This window comes from Ochotona princeps, chromosome 29, assembly GCF_030435755.1.
Source record: "Ochotona princeps isolate mOchPri1 chromosome 29, mOchPri1.hap1, whole genome shotgun sequence".
Classification (NCBI taxonomy): domain Eukaryota; kingdom Metazoa; phylum Chordata; class Mammalia; order Lagomorpha; family Ochotonidae; genus Ochotona; species Ochotona princeps.
The window spans coordinates 11942592-11948591 of NC_080860.1; the positions used below are offsets into that span (position 1 = coordinate 11942592).

At 52.5% G+C, this 6000-nt stretch overlaps 1 protein-coding gene across 1 annotated transcript in view; it reads right to left on the bottom strand.

The window, feature by feature from the left end:
• Positions 1–5475, bottom strand: part of CORO1C (coronin 1C) — a 79934-nt gene extending 74459 nt beyond the window's left edge. Inside the window, exon 1 of the mRNA XM_058656532.1 lies at positions 5300–5475. The gene's annotated coding sequence lies outside the window, so the exon portion shown is untranslated. The remainder of the gene's footprint in view (positions 1–5299) is intronic.
• Between the last annotated feature and the right edge of the window lie 525 nt (positions 5476–6000).

Consider the following 6000-nt stretch of genomic DNA (forward strand, 5'->3'; position numbering starts at 1 on the left):
ATTAGAACCGGTGCCCATATGGGATCCTGGCACGCTCAAGGCAAGGATTTTAGCTGCTAGGCCATGCCACCGGGCCCTAAATGAACTAATTTAAATCTGCCCCCAATATTTCCACATTTGGTTCCTAATTTATATAATGAAAATAATGAGGGTGTGATTAAAGGTCTACATAATTTCTAATCAGTAAGACTTCCTTATGCAAAAGGATGTATTTCAAAACATACCATCAAGGAAGAGACAATTAGCAGAATGGGAGAAAAAACTGCTAAACCATAAATCTGATTAGCTGCTTGTATCTAGAATACATAAATGAATCTTCCAACAAAAAGACAACCCATTAAAAAATGGGTAACAATCTGAACAGATATTTCTCCAAAGAATATGTACAAATATACTCCAATAACATGCAAAGCTGCTCAAACATCACTAGCTACCAGGGAAGTACAACTCAAATGCACAATAAGAGGCACAGAACTGTGACACAACAGTTCCTTACTTAGGAATCTAACATTCCACAGGAGTGCCAGTTGGAGTCCTGGCTGCTTCATTTCTGGCACAGCTCCCTGCTAATGCACCTGGGAAAGCAGTGGAACATGGTTCAAGGGCCAGGCACAGTGGCTTAGCTGCCAAAGCCCTCGCCTTTTACATGCCAGGATCTCATATGGGCTCCAGTTCTAATCCCGGCTGCCCTCTTCCTATCCAGCTCCCTGCTTGTGGCCTGAGAAAGCAGCTGAGGACGCCGCAAAGCCTTGGGACCATGTACCCATGTGGGAGACCAGAAAGAGTTCTTGGCTCCTAGCTGCAGATCGGTGCAGCACTGGCCACTGCAGTCACTTGGGGAGTGAATCATCGGATGGAAAATCTTCCTCCTGTCTCTCCTCCTCTCTGTATATCTGACTTTGTAATAAAAATAGAATAATTCTTACATAAATAAATAAATAAATCTTTTTTTTAAAAAAAAAAGCACCAAGAATGTGAAGCAGCTGTTTGGCACAGTGGCTGAAATGCTGCTTTCAAATATCACATCCCATATAAGAGCACCTGGCTTTTAGCCCTGGCTCTGCTTCCTAGCCAGCTTCCTGCCAAGGAACATCCTTGGGAGGCAGCTAACCATGACTCAAAGTCTTGGGTTCCTGTCAATGAGAGACTCAGATGGAATTCTAGGTTCCTGGCTTCAGCCTGAGCCTGCCTAGGCTGTTCTGGATATTTGGAGAGTGAACAAATACATGCAGAATCTCTCTCTCTCTTTCTCTCTCTCTGCCTTCTAAACGAAAAAAAAAATTAAAGATTTATTTTTATTGAAAAGGCAGAAAGACAATGAAGGAGAAACAGAAAGAGCTTCCTCAGCTGCTGGTTCACTCCCCAAGTGGCTGCAACTGCCAGAGCTGAGTCAATCCAAAGCCAGGAGCCAGAAGCTTCCTCCATGTCTCCCATGCAGGTGCAGGGTCCCAAGGCTTTGAGCCGTCCTCAACTGCTTTCCAGGCAACAAGCACGATGGGAAGTGGAGCAGCCAGGACATTAACTGGCACCTATATGGGATCCCAGTGTCTCCAAGGCAAGGACTTTAGCCACTAGGCTATTGCATCGATCACTTACATGAAATTAAAAAATAATCATAATACATATTGGCAAGAATGTGGGGAAACTGGAACCATTTTACACAAGTGTTGAAAATGTAAGATTTGTTTTAGAAAAGTCTGATAGGGGGCCCAGCACCATAGCGTAGAGGCTAAAGTCCTCGCCTTGAACGGACCGGAATCTCATACTGGCACTGGTTCTAATCCCAGCAGCTCCACTTCCCATCCAGCTCCCTGCTTGTGGCCTGGGAAAGCAGATGAGGACAGCCCAAAGCCTTGGGACCCTGCACCTGCGTGGGAGACCCGGAAGAGGCTCCTGGCTTCGGATTGCCGTTGCGGCAGCTTGGGGAGTGAACCATCGGACGGAAGAAAAAGAAATGTCTGACAGTTCCTCCAACAGTTAAGCACAGTTACAATCCCCTACAGACCCAGCGCCTACACTTCGTGTTCACACAACCTTCCGCACAGGAGTAGTCACAGCAGCATTATTCACATGGCCCAAAGTGAGGAGGACTCAGATGTCCACCGACTGATGGAGAAACAAAACGAGACACAATCCCCACAAAGTACTCAACCAGGGAAAGGGATGACGTACCACACCTACCGTAACACACACTGACCTTACACAAGACCACACTGTATTACTTCACTTACACCAAATGTCCAAAACAGGCAACTCCACACAGGAAGTAGGTTAGTGCTTGCCTCAGGATAAAGAGAGGACCACGAGTTTCTTTAAGGCAAGTATTAAAAGTATTCTAAAACTGACTATGATGATGACTGCAGGACTCTGTAAATAACCTAAAAAATACTGACTGCAGGTGTGAAGTGGGTGAATATATGATATGTGAACTGCATCTCAATAAATCTGTTGCAAACAAAAAACATTATACATTGCTGAAACACAAAACAAATGTTCAGAAAACAGTACAGAATCCTATTCACTCACTTTAAAGGATCCGAACTAGGGCAATGAAAACCCTGAGAGATTCTATTACTTAACATTCCAGGTACTGGGTCATACTGAAATATTCATGAAGAATTCTATGTTTTAATACAAAAAAGACACCTTACATTTACAATGACATACATAACAAATATCAGGAAAACAGTTTTCGTAACTCAAGGTTACAGAACCTCGGAAGTCATCAAATGGAAAACAAGCCTAAGAGGTTTTACCACACACATAGGAAAGTAGCACTCAAATGTATTATTGCCCCACCCAAGAAATAATTAGTGCTCCACCTTTGAAAGAGGTCAAAGGTAAACCACCCAACTAATGTTTCTAAAGTACTAGTTTGTGCAAACAAAATACTAAAAATTACCATTTTGCCATTATAGGGAACTGAATCTTCCACTCCCACCCTGCATGTCTTAGTTGTAAGAGCTGATGTTTTAGCCCTTTAGACACTCCATTCTGAAGGCATTACACTCTCCTTCCTATGGCTGGAGGGGATTCCAGAAGTGATGCAGTAAACACAAAACTCACATTTTAAAAAAACGCAGCCACGTTTAAAAAAATATGCTATCTGCCAACTCAGAGAATCTAAGCATAAACTAAACAAAAATAGACGCAAGTGCTGAATAGCCCAATCTACAGGCAAAAGCACAAACAATTAGGAGAAACCCAATATCGTGTGCGGCGATGCTTCATTAGCAGGTGTCTATTAAAATCCATCAGGCTTTAATGTACCTCCCAGTGGTCATCAAAAACACACAAGCTGGACACGTGACTTTCACACCAAGTCTCGCCTCAATCCTAACGGGTCAGCCATCACCAACCATAGTACTCCGAGGTATGCCATACAACCCCATTCTCAGATTGGGGTCACTCTGTTTTCCCTATTTACACACTGTCAGATCTGATGCTTATCAGAAAAGACTCCAAATCCAAAAAACTCACTATGAAACAGCCTCCACAGTCAAAAAGATTAGTTTCCTTTAAAGCAATCTTAAAAAAAAAAAAAAATTAGAAATGAAGTCCAAAATAGATTTCTGCCCCTTTCTTCAGCTTTATAAAGAATGCAAAGGGTAAATTAGTATGAAACAAACAGTTGCTGCGCTCACAACCCAACAGACCTACAAAGCCCCGGCTTCTGCTTCATCTCGCCTCTGCCTATTCCAGCAGGCCTGGTGCGACTCTGCCACAATGAGATGCACCGCTACATGGAGTAAGAGCCGGATCAGCACCATCTCAGAGCGTGAGCCCCAGCACGAAGGTTGCGGAAGAGGGGAAGACTGCCTGCCCTGGAATAACGACTTCTCGAACTATAACATATTCACCAGTCAGAACCAGTAACACGCATTGTATTTTTTTTAAACCTCTCTAAAGACGGGGGGGGGGGGGGGAGGAAGAGGAACAACAAAAAAAAAGCCTTTGTATCCTGCTGTCCAGAAGCGGTGAACAACTTGCAATTTGCTTCTCACTCACAATCCCACACTGGCCGCGTGTAGAGCAAGCACTTCACACACCGCAAAACAAGGGCAGCCTACACGCAAGCCAAATATAGGATGCGATTCTAAACCACCATGCCCTCAAAGTCTTTCCTTTTCCAGGGATCCAAATCTTGAGCACTCCCAAAAAAGGACGGCCAGGGCCAGCACCTCCCTTCGCTCCCCACCCCCAAAAGGAAGCCCCTTTCTTTTTGGGTCTCCCCTCAGCCCTGGCCACTTGCCTCCCCTACCCCCTCCCTGACACACTCCCCCCTCAGCCACATTGGTCTCCTAGGAGAGGTCGGGAGCCAGTGGTGCGCGCCGGTAGGGACAGGCGGGAGGGCTCGCGGTGTGGAAGGTCCACCACCGTCACCATCTGACTTCATGCTCAGGCATGTGGGCGCAGCCCAGCCCCACCTGCACCTCCGCTCCTTTTCACTGCGCCCCTCGCCGGCAGCGGCTTCCCGCGGGGGACCGGAGCACCTCGCTTCCAATCACCCAGTTCTAGCGGGGGGGGGGGGGCTCGGTTCGGCTTCTCCTCCCCACCACAACCCCCTCCACCACCAGTCCCAGGCCTCCCGCTCCCTCTGGCAGAGCATGGCCACTTCCCCCCGTCCCCCCAGCCGCCCCCACTCACAGGACTCCAGCGCACTAAGCCGGCCCCGCCCTTCCCGGGTCCCCCCACCCCAAGACTTTCGGGGACAGAAGTCAGGTAAACCACCACCATACTCCCACACCCCCCACCCCGCTCCCAGGCCAGCCAGCCGGCAGCCCGCGCCCCTCCCAGACAGGGCCCAGCTCTCCCCCGCCCCACGTGAGCCCTGCCCCAGCCCGGCCACCCCCACCCCCACGTTCCCTGGGGCGCTGCGCCCTAGCCTGGGGTGGGGGTGGGGAGACTGGCCCCTTCCCCATCCCAGCACAGCACCACACCAGGCAGGCGGCGAGCCCCTGAGCCCCTGAAAACAGCCGCGTACCCGTCTGTCTCCTTTGGGCCCACGGCTCCGGACCCCAAAAAGCCCTTCTCCAGGCAAACCCCCCTTTTCCCACGGGGACCTCACCCTGGGCCAACTGATTCTGTCCCCAGCTCTCCCAAAATCCCGAGCCTCGGGCAGTACCCTCTCCGCCGCCACAACACCAAGGATCCGCGCGCGCCTCGCGCGCCCCCTCCACCCGGCCCTGCCCCTCGTCCCGCCGGCTTCTGTCAAGCGGGCGCCGGCACATGCTGAGAGGACAGGTCCGCCCGCCCCGGCTCGCTCCCGAGCCCGCCCCGCCGGGCGCGCGCTGCTCACCAGGGCCGAGGTTGCCTCAGGCGCCGCCGCCGCCAAAGTCCTCGCTGCAAAGCCCGGCGAAGCCTCCAACCGCTGCCGCCTCCCGCCTGGCACTGAGCGCCTCGCGGGGGAGGGGCGCGGGCAGCCGCCGCCGCCGCCGCCGCCGCCCCGGCCGCCTGGCTCGAGCCCCGCCCCCGGCGCCGCGCAGCGTCCAATCAGAGCCCGTCGAGCTGCGGCGCGATACGCCCACTTCCGGAGGGAGAGCCTGCTGCCCCGCCCTCGGCTCCACGCCTCCGCCTCGCGGGCGCCCCCTTTGGTCGCGTCGAGGGGTGCAGGCGGGCCCGCAAGAGGGAGGCGGGACTGCAGCGCACGCCCCCGCGCTCCGAGTGGCTGGAGCGCCACGCCCACAGGCCGCCGAGCCACGCCCACTGCTCCTTAGAATATGCCGCGGGGATTCTTAGAGCTCCGGCCGCTGAGGCGCCGGACTCGGCCAGGCCTCTTGGCTTTTCAGAGACCGTCCTGGAGGCCCCTAAAACCGGAACCACCGCGCCTCAGGGCCTCGCCCTGAGAGCCGCGCCCCGGCTGCCCCCTCAGCCGGGCTCCGCTTCCCTCCCTCCCCTCAGCCGGACTGTGCTTTCCACCGCTTCAGAACGACGCGCGCGCCTCCCGATTTCCAGAAACCCCTCCCGCTGTCCGTCAACCTGCCGGACCGTCGGAGCCAC